This window comes from Mesoplodon mirus (assembly GCF_964341445.2).
Source record: "Mesoplodon mirus genome assembly, chromosome: 14".
Lineage (NCBI taxonomy): Eukaryota > Metazoa > Chordata > Mammalia > Artiodactyla > Ziphiidae > Mesoplodon > Mesoplodon mirus.
Genome location: NC_138990.1, coordinates 56261753 through 56280621, shown reverse-complemented (window position 1 = coordinate 56280621; position 18869 = coordinate 56261753). Strand labels below are relative to the sequence as shown.

Genomic DNA, 18869 nt, shown 5'->3' with positions numbered 1-18869 from the left:
AGACTATTTCCCCCAAATCTCCATACTCCTCAGAGTTCCCTACCCATAGCCCACCCCAACCTCCCTGCTCACCCAGTAAGCTTCAACAGATGACAGTGCCCGTACTTCACAGAGAACATAGAAACCAACAGAAAAGAACTCCCTCCATTTCCAGTCACCTGCTATAGACTGAATGTTTGTGTTCCCCCAAAACTCATATGCTGAAAGCTAATCACCAGTGTGATGGTATCTGGAGGTGGAGTCTTCGGGAGGTGATTAGGTCATGAGGATGGAGCTGTCATAACTGGGATTAGTGCCCTAAAAGAGGTCCCAGAGAGCTCTCCTGCCCTCTTCCCCATGTAAGGACACAGTGAGGACCAGGAAGGGGGCTTTCACCAGTCACTGAACGTGCTGGCACCTTGATCTTGGACTTCCCAACCTCTAGAATGGTAAGAAATAAAATTCTGTTGTTTGTAATCCACCCAGTCTGTGGTATTCTGTTACAGCAGCCTGAAAGGACTAAGACACTAACTATGAAGTCATCAGCACCTGCACACATTTTTTCCACCCCTGCACAAAGAAACAGTGTCCTGCCATTTAAGGTGAGCCCCTGCACCGGAGCTTAGGACCACCCCATTTAACTTTCTCAGGGAGAGCACCCCATCAGTTATCCCTTCTTCACCTCGCCCTCCATTCCTTCCCCTCTGCCAGATCCTTTCCTCCAGCCTAACGCAAAGCCCCTAGCCTTTGCTTCTATAAACTAAAAGCAGATCCAGAAACCAGCCAAGGATGAATATAAATAATAAAAAGAACCAGGACAGGGACTTCCCTGGTGGCACAGTGGTTAAGAATCCGCCTGCCAATGCAGGGGACATGGGTTCGATCCCTGGTCCGGGAAGATTCCACATGCTGCAGAGCAACTAAGCCCGTGCGCCACAACTACTGAACCTGTGCTCTAGAGCCCGCGAGCCACAACTACTGAGCCCACATGCCACAGCTACTGGAGCCTGCTCCGCAACAAGAGAAGTCCCCAAAATGACAAGCCCACACACCATAGTGAAGAGTAGCCCCTGCTCACCGCAACTAGAGAAAGCCCGCACACAGCAACGAAGACCCAATGCAGCCAAAAATTAATTCATTAATTAATTAAAAAAAAAAAAAGAACCAGGACAGGATCTACATAAAGATACTGTTAACTGACTGTTGGATCTTTTGAAATCATCCTTTACTTCTCTCACGTTTTCTCTCATATTCTACTTTTTGGGATATTTATGAGCTCTACCTTCTAACCCTTCCAGTGAAACTTTTATTTTGTCAATCAATCATATTTTCATTCCCAAGACTTCCTCATATTTCTGATCATTCTTTTTATCGCATCCTTGCTCTTGTTTTAGGTCGGTAATATCTTCTCAAGTTTCAGTTTCACTAGAGACTGTTGGGTTTTTTAAAAATAAATTTACTTCTGTTCCCTAAATTATTTCTCTGTCAGCCTTGTGGGATCCTCATCATTACTAGGCATATACTGATGAGCATACACATTACATTGCTACTCCATGTCACACTCCTGAACTCCAGATATTTATCTTTAATTGCCTAATGAAAAACTCTACCTTGACATCCTAAAGGCACCTCAAACTGAACTCATATTTTCCTCCAAATAAAAGTTTTTTCTTTCATCTCACTACATGGCACTACCATCCACTGTTACCTGAATGAGAAACCTAGGAGTAATTCTTGACTGGCCCTATTTTTCCTCACCTATATCCAATACATTAATTCCTGGTGATTCTACCTCTTTAATATCACTCAATGGTATCCTAATGTTTTCTACTTTGTTGAACACACATAGGTGGTGTTAACTTCCGGCATCTCTCCATGCCATTTAACCACTCTGTCTCAGGGAAGGTGGACTGACCCATGATTTATCTGGGTGTGTTAGTTCTGAGCCACTCTTCATCCTCTTGGCTGCTAGTTATAGGGGACAGACATTCTAATCTTCCAGGTATAGCGTTCTCCAGAGGTGTCACAGGTTGGGTTCACTGGGAAGCAGGTTCTGAGATAGATATTAGTGTGCAGGAGGTAGTGCTTCTGGAATCAATACTTGGGGAAGGAAAGGGAAGGGAAGAAAAAAAACAGGAAGGGAAAAAAAAGGATAGGATGGGAACAGGAACAGGAAGGGAAGAGAAAGGAGCAAGATTGGGCAAAGGGAGAAGGTTAGCTGAGAGTCAGTCTCAATAGAGGCCTCAGCTAACCTTGGGGGAGCTCCAAAGCTCGGATGACCTTTCAAAGTTGTCTCAAATTGGGGGTGGGGAACCAAAGCTTTGTATTCCTCACTGATCAGTCATTGGATGCCGGCCACCCCAAGGAGACATAACTGGGCCAGTGGGTTTTTTTCGCCAAGGCCCTCCCTAAAAACAGCTGCTAGCTGAGGGCAGAAGCAGCACTCCAGGCAGCCAGAGGAATAAGTCCTTTATTTCTGAAGAGGGATCCAGGTGGCACACCTCATCATTCAACTCAGAGAAGCCTGCCCTCATCTGGGGGTTTACTTAGCATCTCATCTGGCTCTCACACTAAGCTAAGACCTCTATGGTAGTGTTTTTTCAGCAATAAATGTCAGGTTTTGGAGTCCATCTGCCTATATATATTTTTTGTTTTAAATAAATTTATTTATTTATTTTTGGCTGCGTTGGGTCTTCGTTGCTGCATGTGGGCTTTCTCTAGTTGCGGTGAGCAGGGGCTACGCTTCGTGGCGGTGCACGGGCTTCTCATTACGGTGGCTTCTCTTGTTGCGGAGCACGGGCTCTAGGTGCGCAGGTTTCAGCAGTTGTGGAGCGCAGGCTCAGTAGTTGTGGCTCATGGGCTCTAGAGCACAGGCTCAGTTGCTGTTGTGCACGGGCTTAGTTGCTCCGTGGTATGTGGGATCTTCCTGGACCAGGGATCAAACCCGTGTCGCCTGCATTGGCAGGTAGATTCTTAACCACTGAGCCACCAGGGGAGTCTCTATCTGCCTATCTTTTGTTTTCTTGCTTCATTTTCTCAGAGACCTAGGCTGAAACAAGGGATGCTATTTAAACCTAAGATAATTCTCAGTACTCTTCTGCTACTCGCTGGGATAAGGCCAGTCTCAAAGCCTTCCTAGGTTACAGCTGTTTGCTATCTGGCCATCCTATCTCGATTGTTACCCCTCTCCAATTCTTTCTCCACACTTTAGCCAAAGGGAAATTCCAAAAGCACAAATCTGATCAGCTCACCCCTGCTTTCCCTTTGCCTTCAGAGATAAAGTCTAACCTTCTTAATGAGGCTGAGAAGGCCAACAAGATTTAATTTGAGCTCCCTTGTCTGGTCTGATTCTCTTAACACTCCCTTATCCCTCAGCTCTGTATTTGATGCTCCAGCAAGAGAAAAGTACTTGTAGTCTCCACCAGCAACCCAATGGTTTCTTGACTCTGTGCTTTTAAAATATTTCCTCAGATTAAAATGTATTGAACTGCTTCCTTGTCCATCTCTCTCATTTGAATATGAGCATCTTAGGAACAGAGACATTTCCTTGTTCTTACACTAGGTACTCAATAAATATTAAATGAAAGTGTGAATATATCTGGAAAGGATTTATGGCCTGTTACATGCTTATTTATTAGCAAGGGCCACTGAACATGGAAAAATGTTCAACCTCGCTATTAAAATGGTGCTCTGAAACAAGGAGATACAATTTTTCACTTAGGAATTGGCAGAGCTACTAACAATAATATTTGAGGCTAGCAAGGGTACGGTGAAATGAGCACTCTGATACACTGCGAATATCCGAAAAGCATTCTGGCAATATATGACAAGTCTTAAGATGCTTAAGCCATGTACCCTAATAATTGCACATCTAGAAATCTATCCTGTGTAACCAGAGAGAGAAGTAAAATTTATGTGCAAAGGTATTCCTCACTGTATGTTTTTCTATTATGCTTGCACTCTTAAATTGTCCATATATTCTAAATTGGGTCTGTTACAATTTAAAGATCAGCAAAACGTTAGTAAAATGCTGACAAGGTTAGAGTTGGGAGCCAGCCTACAGGACAGCCTGATGATTCTTGCCTCCTGATATTCACACGCTGTGTGGTTCCCTCTCACATTGTTTCAGAAGTAGTGTCATCACTTCTGCCACGCAACTTTCATGATAAGGTTATAAAAGACTCTACAGCATCCAAGTTAGCCTTTCTCTCAGATCACATGCTCTTGGGGAAAGCCAGCTGCCATGTCTCTCTCTATGAGGAGACACACGTGGCAAGATGTTGAGGCCTCATTTTTTTTTTTTTTTTTGGCTGCACTGTGTAGTTTGTGGGATCTTAGTTCCCTGACCAGGGATTGAACCCGGGCCCCCTGAAGTGGAGTCCTAACCACTGGACAGCCAGGGAAGTCCCCATTGTGGCCTCTTGATAAAACCACATGAGTAAACTTGGAAGCAGACCCCCCAGCCTAAGTCAAGCCTTCAGGTGACTGCAGCCCCAGCTGCCACTTGACTGCAAGCTTATGAGAGACCCTGAGCCAGAACCACATGGTTAAGCTCCACCTGCATTCCTGGTCTAGAGAAGCTATGAGATAACAAATGTGTATTGTTTTAAGCTGCTGAATTTTGAGTAGGATGATCAACTGTCCAGGTTTCACCAGGACTGAGGGGTTTCCTGGGATATGGGACTTTCAGTGCTAAAACCAGGGAGGTCCTGGGCAAACTGGGACAGTTGGTTACACTAGTATTTTTATTTATTTGTTTGTTTGTTTGTTTGTTTGTTTGTTTGTTTGCGGTACGCGGGCCTCTCACTGTTGTGGCCTCTCCCGTTGCGGAGCACAGGCTCCCGACGTGCAGGCTCAGCGGCCATCGCTCAGGGGCCGTGGCTCAGGGGCCCAGCCACTCCACGGCATGTGGGGTCTTCCCAGACCGGGGCACTAACCCGTGTCCCCTGCATCGGCAGGCGGACTCTCAACCACTGCGCCACCAGGGAAACCCCCACTAGTATTTTTAAATACAACTTTATTCAGATATAATTCACATACCATAAGTCGCCTATTGAAAGTTCAATGGTTTTAGTATATTTGGAGTTGTGCAACCATCACCGTAACCCAATTTTAGAACCTTATAAAGAAATCCTGAAAAAAAGCAATCCTGTACTCTTTAGCTATCATCCCCCAGTCTCCCAACTCCCCCCAGACCTAGGCAACCACTAATCTACTTTCTGCTTCTAGACATCCTACTTTTGAATAATTTATTATACAGCAGTAGATAATTACTATAGGGTTATGGATAATGGGATAAAGGATGCTTGCTTTTGCATTAGTCTCTTACCTTACACTTTACTGAATTTTGCAAATTTTTTACAATAAGCATATTTTCATTTACTATAAGAGAAAAAGTAGTAGTATTCTGATTTACTGAAAATATGATGTATGATTTCATGGAACTGTTGTTTGGGCCCACCCAGTATCCTTCTACTCCCTGTTCTTCTAGTAACAACACTACTCCTCTTCCTTAAAGAAGAGCCTTTCTCCAATTCCAGGTTGTTCTGATTTGGTTGACAATCAAAGGACAAGGTGGATACTTGACTCGGGCCAGAATAATCAGATTTTCTCTCCCAATAATTTAAATCTTGAGTAGAGGCACAGGGGGGAAAGAAGGTATTTAAAACTAGTCATCAGGAGGCAGAATCCTAGAGAATTTGTTGGGGAACTTCTGTTTCTGAAATCTCTGTAACCTTCTTGGTTCCTCTTCTTTCCTCTTGGGTATTCAGTAATTCCTTCGATTCTGTAAGTTACTCCTGTATGACTCCGTAAGTCTCTTTTTTATTTAAGCTAGTTTCTGTTGCTTGCAACAAAAGAACTCTAACTGATCCAAATAATAGAAAAAATATTTCTGTTGTGCTGGGGCGGGGTGGGGGGAGGGTGGCGGTTATCCCCTCCCCTCCCCCCCCAAATATCCATAAATCTATCACTCCAACAGAAAAGTTTTTTTTTTTTTTCATATTACCTATTGGTTCATTTTCACATAGTTAGAATCATGGTGTACCTATCATCTTATATTTTTCTACCTAACACGGTACCTGCAAAAATTTTTAGTGTTTCTACAAAGTCTATTCATCATTTTAAATGTATGTTATTATCTTGTACTGGTATATAATAATTTATTAAATCTTGATCCACTGGTTGGATATTTGATTTTAGCTAGCAGACATATATTTAAAATGAACATTTTCACAGCAAGCTTTGTGCTTCTGTTGAATTATTTATTTCCTTAGGATAAATTTACAAAATTGAAAAATGGATCTGCTATGGCATTATCCTTGTTCCTTTCATGCATTTGATGTGTTGCTTTGTAAAGTGAAAGGTGCTTTTGTACTACAAGTAATTTTCTATTTTGAATGTTTAGATTTCCATTTATAAGATATTCTTAGATTGGGCAAATTCAGATAAATAGAATTTACTTAGTTCAAAATCTACATTAGGACAGTTATACAAGTATTCCTGTGATTGTAACCATTTAAATACACCTTTTATTGAATATAACATACATAAATAAAAATGGCACAGATCATAAGGGTGGAATCTCAATGACTTTTCACAAAGTGAACACACCCATGTATAACCAGTACGGAGATCAAAAAGGGCTACTGTCACTCTAGAAGCCCCCTTATGCTCCCACCCAATTATAACCTTCTGTCAGAGAACCACAATCCTGATGTCTATTACCATAATTTAATCTCTTCTGGTTTTGAACGTTAAATAAATGCAGCCTTTTGTGTACGGTTTCCTTCACTCAACATTATGTTTATAAGCTTCATCCATGTGTAGCAGTAGTTCATTCATTTTCATTCTGTGTAGTATTGCATTATGCAGATACACATCATTTATCTACTGTTGAATGGATACTTGGGTTGTTTGCAAATTTTGGTTCCTACAAATAGGACTAAAATTGTTGGGTCATGGGTTATGCACATATTCAGCTTTCTTAGAAACTGCCAAATAGTTTCCCAAAGTGGTACCAGTTTATATTCTCACCAGCTGTGTAGGAGAGCTCCAGCTGCTTCACATCTTCTGATTTTGTGCTTTTTCACATGTTTGTTGGGCACTTGGATATTCCCTTTTTTGAAGTACCTGTTCAAATCTTTGACCAATTTTGGGGGGGGGTCGACTTTATTGAGATATGATTTTCATACAATGAAATTCACCAATTTTAAGAGTACAAGTCTATGAATTTTACAATGTATTCTGTAATGTAATCATCATCATACTCATGATATAGTTCCCTTTTGTCCTTTGAAGTCAATTTCTTTCTCCCACCCCATGACTAGCAACACTGATATGTGTCCTGTCACTATACCTTTGTCTTTACTATAATTTCATATAAATGGAATCATACTGAAAGGAATCTTTTGTGTCTGGCTTCTTTCACTGAGAATAATGTTTTTGAAATTCTATCCATGTCATTTTATGTATCAGTAGTTCATCAGGGTTTTTTTTAAAGTGCTAAATAGTATTCCATTGTATAGATATGCCACAGTTTGTTTATCCATTCACCTGTTGATGGGACGTTTCGTTGTTTCCAGATTTGGGCCATTATGAATAAAGTTGTGATGAACAGTCAAGTATATATGTTTGTGAATACACGTTTTCATTTCTCTTAGGTAGATATATCAGAGTGCGATTGCTGGGTCCTATGGTAAATATATGTTTACCTTTATAAAACAGTCATCCAACTTTTCCAAAATGACCATATCATTTACCTTCCTACCAGAAGTAGATCAGCGTTACAGTTGCTCCACGTCTTTGCCAATACTTGGTACTGTCAGTGTTGTTAATGATAACCCTTCTAGTGGGTGCGTACTGGCATCTCATTGTGGTTTTAATTCCATCTCCTCGATAACTGATGATGTTGAGCATCTTTTCAGATGCTTATTGCCGTTCATAAAATACTTATTCAAATCTTTTGCCCATGTCATAAATTGAGTTCTTCTACTTTAATTATGAGTTCTTACTGAACTGTAAGCATTCTTTTGTATTCTTGATACAAGTCCTTTATCAGGTATGTTTAATAAATATTGTCTTCCAATATGTGGTTTGAATTTTCATTTTCATAACAGTGACTGTACTTTTCTATAAGTTTAAACTTATTTCAAAATAAAAGACTACCAAAAAGAGAAGAAATTACTAGTTTGCTAAGAGTTTTAAATCATGAATGGATATTGAATTTTATGAAATTCCTTTTCTATATCTATAAGGATGATCATATACATTTTATTTTATTTATTTTTATTTATTATTTTAGATTTTATTTATTTATTTATTTATTTTTGGCCACATTGGGTCTTTGTTGCTGTGTGGGCTTTCTCTAGTTGCAGCGAGCAGGGGTTACTCTTTGTTGAGGTGCACGGGCTTCTCATTGAAGTGGCTTCTCTAGTTGCGGAGCGCGGGCTCTAGGCGTGCAGGCTTCAATAGTTGCAGCACACAGGCTCAGTAGTTGTGGTGCATGAGCTTAGTTGCTCCGCAGCACATGGGATCTTCCCTGACCAAGGATCGAACCCGTGTATCCTGCACTGGCAGGCGGATTCTTAACCACTGCACCACCAGGGGAGTCCCTACATTTTATTTTATTAATTTGGTAAATAATAAGACTACCAATGTTAAACCAACCTTTAATGCTTGAAAGAAACACACATTTTATATATTATATATTACTGGATTTGTTTTGCTGATATTTAGAATTTTTTTCATCTCTGATAAGAGAGAGACTGGTCTACAGTTTTCTTTTCTTATAATGACCTTAGGTTTGGGGATCAACATTTTATTGGCCTCATAAAATGAAGGTATTTTTGTATTCTCTGAAAGAGTCTGTGCACTATTGTTTTCATTTCTTCCTTAAATATTTGGAAGAATTTAATGATGAAGTCATAAGAATCTGGAGATTTAGTGTGTGAAGATTTTTAATCACTATTCAATTTCTTTAGTAGATATAGAACTATTCAGGTGTTCTTTCTTTCTTTCTTTTTTTATTTTTTGGTGTCACTTTTTATATGTTGGGTTGTCTAGAAATTTCCCATTTCATCTAAATTTTCAAACTTACTGACTTTAAGCTGTCTAAAATAGTTTTACTTCAAGTTTGTGGTATCTGTAGGATTCACAGTGACCTCCCCCTTTTCAAGCCTGATAGAGAATATGTATCCTATTTGGGTTTTTTTGTTTCTGCTTTGTATGTGTGACCAGTCTTGCTAGGGATTGGTTAGTTTTACTATTTCTTTTCATTGACTCTTCTCTACTGTACATTTTTTTTCATTAATTTTTTTCTCTTCACTTTACTATTCCTTTCTTTATACTTTCTTCAGGTTTAACTGTTCTTTTCTAGGTTTTTGAGATGGATACTTAGGTAATTCTTGTTTAACACTATAAATTTCAGCCTTTAAAATTATAAATTTCTCACTAAACACAGTTTTAGCTGCATCTCAAAAATTTTTATGTCATATTTTCATCATGATTTAGTTCAAAACATTTTCTAATTTCTACTGTGATTTTTTTTCTTTGACTGATGAATTACTTAGAAATACATTGCTTAGGTTGTATGTGTTGGGGAATTTTGCAGTTGTTGGGTGCAATATTCCATATATATCCATCATGTCAATTTTGTAAGTCACGTTGTTTAAATGTTTTGTTTCCTGTTCTATCAGTTCCTGAGACACGTGTTAAAAGCTCCTACTGTGATTGTAGATTTGTCTATTTCTCCTTGAAATTTTGGCAATTTTTTTTTGCTTTATGTATTTTGTAGTGTATTGCTAATTGTGTGCAAAATTAGAATTGTTTTATCTTCTAGATGGGTTAATATTTTTATTATTGTTAAATATCACACTATTTCTAATAATGCTTCTATCTTTAAAGTCTACTTTATATGTTATTTATAGCTATACAAGCTTTCTTTGGGCTAGTGTTTGCATAAAATGTCTTTCTATTCTTTTACTTTTAACTATTCTGTGTCATAATTTTAGATTATTACTCTTATATCTTTTGTACGAAGCACATATATTTTTAAAACCAGTATGACAATCTTTGTTCTTTTTTTTTTGCCGTACGCGGGCCTCTCACTGTTGTGGCCTCTCCCGTTGCGGAGCACAGGCTCCGGACGCACAGGCTTAGCAGCCATGGCTCACGGGTCCAGCCGCTCCGCGGTATGTGGGATCTTCCCAGACCAGGGCACGAACCCATGTCCCCTGCATCGGCAGGCGGACTCTCAACCACTGCGCCACCAGGGAAGCCTCACTACTATTTTTTAAATAAATGTATTTATTTATTTTGGGCTGTGTTGGGTCTTCATTGTTGTACGCGGGCTTTCTCTAGTTGCGGCAAGCAGGGTCTACTCTTTGTTGCAGTGTGCAGGCTTCTCATTGTGGTGGCTTCTCTTGTTGAGGAGCACGGGCTCTAGGCACATGGGCTTCAGTAGTTGTGGCTTGTGGGCTCTAGAGTGCAGGCTCAGTAGTTGTGGCACAGGGGCTTAGTTGCTCCACGTCATGTGGGATCTTCCCGGACCAGAGCTTGAACCTGTGTCCCCTGCCGTGGCAGGCGGATTCTTAACCACTGCGCCACGGGGGAAGTCCATACTTTTACTACTTCTGAGATAACATATCATTGCTGGCATCCCCATGGAGGTCTAAACCATTCTGATCTGTTATTTGGAAGTGAACATGGGTCTTCACCATTTATGGAAACTGACTCTTGCCTGGTTCTCTCCTCCTTCTGGGCTCAGGAGATCCAAATTCTCCTGAAGTCAAGCCATTCCCATTTTCTTAGAACCCTTCTCCTTCCAGATAACTGAGTCTTCTGTCTCCCAAAGACTTTAGAAAATCACCACATTTTAACCTTCCCTCTAGAGAAGAGAAGGGAAAAGTACTCCTTGTCTTTTCATGGCAAGCCCAGAGACAAGAAAACAAGATGTGATTTCTTAATCAACTGCCACACCTATTAATATTATTTCGATTTTGTGGCCTTGACTTAGAATGTAACCATAATCAATCACACTATTTCCATGGGAAATCAATTCCAAGTTATAAACACTTTTCTTTTAGGGAACTTTGAGAACCCAATATATTCATTGGATATATTCTCTTTATAAGAGCATTTTTCTTTTTTTTCCTTTTTTTTTTTTTTTGCGGTAGGCAGGCCTCTCACTGTTGTGGCCTCTCCCCTTGCGGAGCACAGGCTCTGGACGCGCAGGCCCAGCGGCCATGGCTCACGGGCCTAGCCGCTCTGCGGCATGTGGGATCTTCCCAGACCGGGGCACGAACCCGTGTCCCCTGCATCGGCAGGCGGACTCTCAACAACTGCGCCACCAGGGAAGCCCATATAAGAGCATTTTTCTTGCTTCTCTTTAAGGAAAGGAAAAATTGCAGAGAGCAATGATAAGATTCATCATTAATATAAAAATACTCTGGTCACTGCTTTAAGGCTTTGCTTCAACATTAATGCCCACAAATGATGTGAACATGAGGGAATATATTATCTCTTACCAAACGGCAAGATATTTTCTTCGCCAGGACACAAGTGACATAGAGATAGAGGTGTTAATAATTTTAAAGATATAACCTCCCTGAGGTACACTGTAGAGTTAAGAATACCATCATAAATACAGATGTAGGTAAGGTTTAATTTAAGGAACTGTATTTTGGGTATTGTAGCACTTAGGCCAAAGAACCATGAGATAGTGGCCTGGTTTAATAAAACATTACAAAGGTCCATTAGGAAAACTCACCAGGGACAAAATGGGGGTAGTTCTGAAATAGACCATAGGAGCTGCTGCTTCTGCTAAAAGTAACTACACTGATTCCTAAATTTATCTCATTCTGTGATAACCGACTTTTCATTCTGAGGAGAGACAATGTAGTCCAGACCTCTTACCATTTCCTCTGCTTTCATCCTGGGCCTAGTATAGACTAACCTTTCACTCTGAGGTGTCAGGTGAGGTGGTTGCCTCAGATACAAGCACTTTTTACCAGATAAACTAAGGGTAAACTGAACTCAAAGTAATTTTTTTTTCTCCAAAATCCTTCCCTGATTCCATAGGTGGAAAACCTTTTGTTTTTTAGTTTCATCGGACCACCATTCCCATGTCTAGTCCAATAAATACTGGAATGAAGGCAGAATGATAACAAGGTACATTTGCGTGTGATTATGCAACATATCATGAGAGGAAATATTTTTTCAAAATAATTTGTAGGGGCTTCCCTGGTGGCACAGTGGTTACGAGTCTGCCTGCCAATGCAAGAGACACAAGTTCGAGCCCTGGTCCGGGAAGATCTCACATGTCACGGAGCATCTAAGCCTGTGAGTCACAACTACTGAGCCTGCGCTCTAGAGTCTGCGAGCCACAACTACTGAGCCCGTGAGCCACAACTACTGAAGCCCATGCACCTAGAGCCCGTGCTCTGCAACAAGAGAAGCCACCACAGTGAGAAGCTCACACACCGCAATGAAGGAGTAGTCCCCACTCGCTGCAACTAGAGAAAACCCACGTAGTAACGAAGACCCAATGCAGCCAAAAATAAATAACTTTATATAAAAAAAATAATTTGTAAGTTTGGCCTAGGATTGTCTGAAAACTGGAAATAACTATAAAACAATTCAGTAGTCATAAAATGAATTTTTAAAACCTGCTTTTCCCATAAGAGATTATCCACATTTAATCATTCAAGAGCTGATTATCCAGAATGTGTAATATACAAACCCGTTATTTCTTCTTTTCCCTTCTGCTGCCTGATTTTTGGTCATTTCACAGCTCATTGGTATTCTCTCTCTTGGAAAATAAAGGCAAATATAGCACAAACTAGCATTTTCAACTTTCTATGTAAAGGTTTTGTAGGAAGGGTTATGGTTTATATATCACTTTTCTTTAATAAGTATCTGGTTAGGCTCTACTGGGCACTGGTGAAGAATTAAAGACATTTAAGACATCGTCCCTGCTCTTAAGGCTCTTACAATTGGAGAAACAAGGTTTATGTATAAAGTCAAATATTAATGCAAGACAATATATATTTAAACAACAATATGAAAGAATCTGGTTATAAACACATAGTGTACAAGAGAGCTTTATAGATCTATCATGGTTTTGAAAAGGGAGAGCAATAGTTTGAACTGACAAGATGGTCACAGAAATTCTCAGTAAGGTAGTGAGACTTGAGCTAGGTATCAAAGAATGGATGGAATCTTAGCATGGGCAAAAGAAAAAAATAGAAAATTCTGCACAAAGTAAAAAACACAAGAAAATCCCAGAATTCCAGGGTTCAAGGACCACAGATATTTTTAAATGGAATATTCCAAGCATACAGAGTATAGAAAATAATATAACAACTTCTTTTGTCTTTCCTGCCCAGCTTTGTCACATATTTACTTTTTGCCATATTTGCTTTAGATCCACGTCTTTGTTTTTGTTTTTAAATACAGGTTTGGCTAAAGACTTCTATATACTCTATCATTATCCTGCTTTCTCAGTAGAGGTAACAACTATCCTGAATTTGGTAATTTATCATAACCACAAATATTTTAAAATGTTATTACAAATGGAAATATGCAGTATTGTTTGATGTGTTTAAAGTTATGTAAACAGTAGCATACTTTATGTATCTTCTGCCACTTGGTTTTATTCACTCAATATTCTATTAGTTGAGATTTATGCATATTCTAATTCTAGTTTTAGTTCATTTAACTATAATATTGTATTCCACTGTGTGATCAGACACCAATTTATTTATCCATTCTCAGGTTGATGAACATTTAGGTTGTTTCCAATTATTTTCCTGTTTTAGATAATGCTTCAATGAACAGTCATTTACATGTCTCCTTATGCATTTGAGGGAGAGTTTCATTTATACATGTAGAAATGGAATTGTTAGATTGTAAGATTGTAAGGGCATCTTTAGCTTTGATAATGAAAAATTGCCTTCCAACGTGGTTGCACCCATTTATTCTCCTCCCCACAGTATACAAGATTTCCCATTTCTTCCTTACCTTTGCAACTCTGATGACTACATCATAGGCATGGAACTGGAGAGTAGCCCGGAGTCAGTTCTTGCTATAAACTAGCACTCTGTGTAGGTGATGCTCAGCTTTGGATCACACCATGAACCTGCCCAGCCCCAGCTAAGATGGGATATCAAACCTCTGGGAGAGAACTGGAGAAGAGCAAAGAAAGGACTGGTTGAGTGGCTGAGGACTGGGAGCACATTTTATTTATTTTTGCAACCCCAATATCTAATATAACCTGAAAGTCAGTAATCAAAGCTCAGTAGGGCTTCCCTGGTGGCGCAGTGGTTGAGAGTCCGCCTGCCGATGCAGGGGACGCGGGTTCGTGCCCCGATCCCGGAGGATCCCACATGCCGCGGAGCGGCTGGGCCCGCGAGCCATGGCCGCGGAGCCTGTGTGTCCGGAGCCTGTGCTCCGCAACAGGAGAGGCCACAGCAGTGAGAGGCCCGCATACAGCAAAAAAAAAAAAAAAAAAAGCTCAGTAGATGTTCAACTAACTGAAACTAATTATAAACCCTGATCTGTTTCTGATTTTCACTCCTCTAAGCTTCAATTTCCCCATCTGTAAACTAAGGACGATAATAAATGAAGGAGTCTTTCCAAAGATAAAATGAGACATAAATATGAAAATATTTATAAATGCTAAAAAGTAATGCAAATTAAGTTATAAAAGATTTCAAAGCTGCTTCTGTGTCGTGACTTCTTACATGTAACCAGATAATATTTTAGCAGTTTGAAAGTATTGGCAAATTTCTCATTGGCGTTCTTCTTTTAACCTTAATTAATCCTGGGATCCCACCTACCTCAGACTCTGCTCAGGATCACATATAAAGATACACTGTAATCATAAAAAGGTATTCCAATCCTTACTGGCAGCCCTCAAAGAGCACCTATGAGGAACCCATTCATGGTTACAGAGTCACGCTTGAGTTCCATTCTATTCTCTCCAGTCCTAAAACACAAACTCTTTCTCTAGGACCCAGTTGGCTCTTGGTTATTTTCTCCCTTCTCTCTTTCTTCCAACACCTGAAAGGTTGATTTAGCTCCTTTCTGGCTAAATTATTCCCCTTGTCTTCCTCCTTCCCCACCATCACGTCTCCACTATCCTTTCCTTAAATTCCACGTCACAAATATAGCAAGCAAAGACAGGCTGGAAAACACTGCCTGGGGAAGAATGGATACATATTCATATCTTAATAAATTATCCCACAGCATAAATTCTTGTCATGGAAGTTACATTATTTTCACTTTAAACGTTTAAAAAACAAGGCCCAGAAACATTTTCTATTCCTTTTAAGTGGCCTTCATTAAAAAAAAAAAAAGATTGCTCCCCATTGCTCTACACTCTCAGACTGTCACTTAGAGATCTCAATATTCTACCGTCTTTATTTGTATGACTTAAATTTACACGTGATGATCTAATTTCCTCTTGCACTTTCTAACTCTGTCACTATCTTTGCAATGGCTTCTCCTTAATGCCCTTTCATCTTCTCAAATGTAATATGCCTAAAAGTGAGCTCACATTCATTCCAAATCTAGCTTCCCCCCGAGACTTCCATATTTCCACTGGCATTTTAAGAAGCATATTTCTTGGCCAGGTGCGGTATATCAGAAGAAGAGAATGGGGCCAGAGAGACTAATTAAGAGGCTTGTACCCCGTAGCAAAAGCCGGACTGCACTCAGATTTGCAGACATGGTGTTTTGGATCTATTTGGAAGGACCAAAGAGGGCTCTCTTTAGATCAGAGGTAAGCCCTAAATATTGGTATCAGCAGTGTAAGAGTGTTATACTTTCAGGTATTGAAAGTTCATACAAACATTTTCAGATATTGATGCCCACTTAATGGTACTGATGTTGAGACAGAGAGAGAATGCCTGTACAGCTCCACATTTATGCTTGAAAAGGACTATTCACAAATTTCATATAAGAGCTTAGCCATTTGTAAATGAAATACAAAGCAGTGGGGAAATTTTCATGAGTTTCCTTCCTTTTATTCCTTTTACAATGAGAATAATTATTCCATCAACACGTTTAAACTATTTCTGATGGTATCGGGTACTCAGCTGGGAAAGTTTATACTACCAGATGAGTCCTAATTTAAACATAATTTTTAAAAAAAGTATCTTAAGTAACCCAGATGATCAGATTCCAGACTGAAGCTTTGGCTCTAATGCTGAGAAGAGGCCCTGATGCAGTTGGGCTTTGCCATGAGCTCAGACCCAGGATGACCTATTTCCTGGGGCAGAGATCTGGGTCAGTTTAAGAAATGAGTCACCTTCACATCTGCCTTGAGCTATGAGCAGAGGGTAAGGAATAACGAAAAACTCCTGGCACATGTTATTTCAATTACTTAACTGGGCTTTTATTTCTGTTGTTATTTCTGTTTTTGTTTTGCCTGTTTTGATCAAGAAAAACTCCAGTTCAGGTTTAAACCAAATTCACGGATTTTTTTCTCCAAAGAGATGAACTTTTTAGATCTATGAGCAGATTGCTTTCCTAGAGGTTTTGTCGAGAGCAGGGGCTAGACTCCTCCTAAGGGAGTAATAGCGACTAGAATAAAGCTTCTAAAGAACAGGCCAGTAGGATAGCACTCTGGGCAGTAATCTACCCTGGAAACACAGTGTATGTAACTGCATTTGTTCTGGGTCAACTCGATCCAATCTGGCCCAACAGTGGCCTCACTCTGTATTTGGGAACTAGGGGACAGGGCAATACCCTTTAACTGAGGGCACCTAAGGGGAATTTTAGGCTAGATGTTATATGAAAGGGAACCAGGGAAACACTGTGCTCTGACCTATCAGGGGATAAAAGGTGAATATAACCAGGATTTTTATCGGTAGATTATCTCAGCATCTCTTGACCTCTCACCCAGACTGTATTCAGCCTGCCCCTCTTTACAGTCCTTTAGCATTTTGTCTATGTTTCACAGAGCCTACACCCATCAAGGATTAGTTGGGTCTAAAAAGATAACAATTCCCTACAGTGCAGGCCCAAGGGCACTCCCTTGAAATCCTGGCTTCTCAAGAAGATAGGAGGTTCTTGTCTATCGAGACAAGGTTCTTGTCTAACTTGCCTTTGCAAGATCTCACCTGATAGCAACACTATGCCCTGTTTTGTTGGTGTGTTTTATCTGCTTGGTGATGAGAAGATGCTATTTGATCTGATAAACTGTTAGCAGGAATTTTACAGTAGGATCTATGAGATCAGGTTCTTGTCCCTGGCACTTTATGGCAATGGGGGTTCAAGAACACCTCTGATGATCTGATTCAGAGGGGAGCAAACATGTTTTTTGGAGATGTTACTTGATGGAGACCCAGGGGCCAGTTGTAGTTGAGGATTATATAATTATAGATTATAATCTGATCCTCTGGAGTTGGGCAGCACGGTGGCCCTGAGTTTGTTGCAACTATTAAAAGCTGAATCAAAGTTTGGGCTACGATATAGTGTTGAGATAATAGGTAGTTATAGTCTTCCTGTAGTCAATACTGACCAGACTGCATGTGGAATACTGAGCTCAATGTTTAGTGCCAGAGTTTAGAAAGATATTAATACATTACATGTGTCCATATGAGGGGGGTCCAGATGAAATGTATGAAGATCATGATGTATGAGAAAGGCTGAAGGGGATCTGGGAGAATATAACTAAGAGGACACACACTTGCAGGAGAGGAACTATGAACATCAATAGTTAGGTCAGCACTGACCGCCATGATGACAAATCTAATGATACTTTTATATCTCCCTCCTCAGTCTCTCTTTGGCAGTTAACACACTTGCTCATTCTCTTCTTAAAATTCCCTCCTTCTTTGCTTCATTGATACTAATTGTACTAATTCTGCAGATGGTAAAATTGAATTAGAAGTGCAAGAGACTTATCTGTGGAAATACCTGGAAGGATGAAGAGGAATGGAGGAGTAAGCGGGACGAGTCTCAGACTGCAGAGCCACTCTGAGAAAGGCTCAGTGAGGCCAATGAGGAGCTCAGAGCAAAGACTGCTCATTAGACGATACTGCATTACATATTCTCCCATCTTGTCTCCAGTCTTGCCATCTGCCTTCAATTCATTCTCCACCTGCAGCTAGCAGAACGTTTCTAAGGCACAAGTAAGATCATGCCACTCCTGTGCTGATAACCCATCAATAGCCCCCTTGTGTTCTCAAAAATCCAAATTATTTAACACAATTTACATGCCCCTTAATGGACTGGTCCCTGTTTACCACTCTAGCCTCATCTGTTGTTCACTCCAAACAGAACTACTTTCACTTCTTTGAATGTAAACTTTCTACCCTCAGTATAGAATATACCTTCTTGCCTGGCTAATTCTCTAACTTGTCTTTTAAGTCTCAGCTTAGAGTTTCCTTCCTCTGCAAAGACTTCCATAACCTGCAAAGACTAGATTCGTTGCCCTCTTATGTGATCCTGGAAACTACATAATAAAGGGCAGGTGGAATCTTGGTTGTGCATCTACAGAGGGCAGTGATGTATCACTTGGGTGCTAAATATTGGAAATGTAATAAAAGGGACAATGTTTATATATCAGGACTTCTCTCAGGGAATATACTATATGAAATAGAAAGGAATTCTATAATAAATAGTTTGGTGTGGGTGATAGTTTTCCAAAGGGACATGATAGGCAAACATTTTCAATCTAGTCACTACCTTCACCCCCCAGCCCAACCCTAGGCATTTGGAAATGTTGTTGATGTCAGTATGGCTGGGAGCAGTACTGATGGCGGGGCAGGGATGTTATAATGCTTGGGGACAGTCCCATGCAAGCAAGGACTACCCAAAATGCTAATGAAACCTCCACTGAGAAACACTGTGCTAGGACGTATGCAAGTCTGGAAGCAGAGCTG

The 18869-nt window shown here is 40.2% G+C and overlaps 1 long non-coding RNA gene across 2 annotated transcripts in view; it reads right to left on the bottom strand.

Moving 5' to 3' along the window:
• The window catches only part of LOC309815293, a 117362-nt gene that overhangs the window by 94336 nt on the left and 4157 nt on the right, over nt 1-18869 (bottom strand). For both annotated transcript variants that reach the window (XR_014295837.1, XR_014295838.1), the window contains exon 2: nt 13999-14162. This is a non-coding gene — a long non-coding RNA (uncharacterized lncRNA). The remainder of the gene's footprint in view (nt 1-13998; nt 14163-18869) is intronic.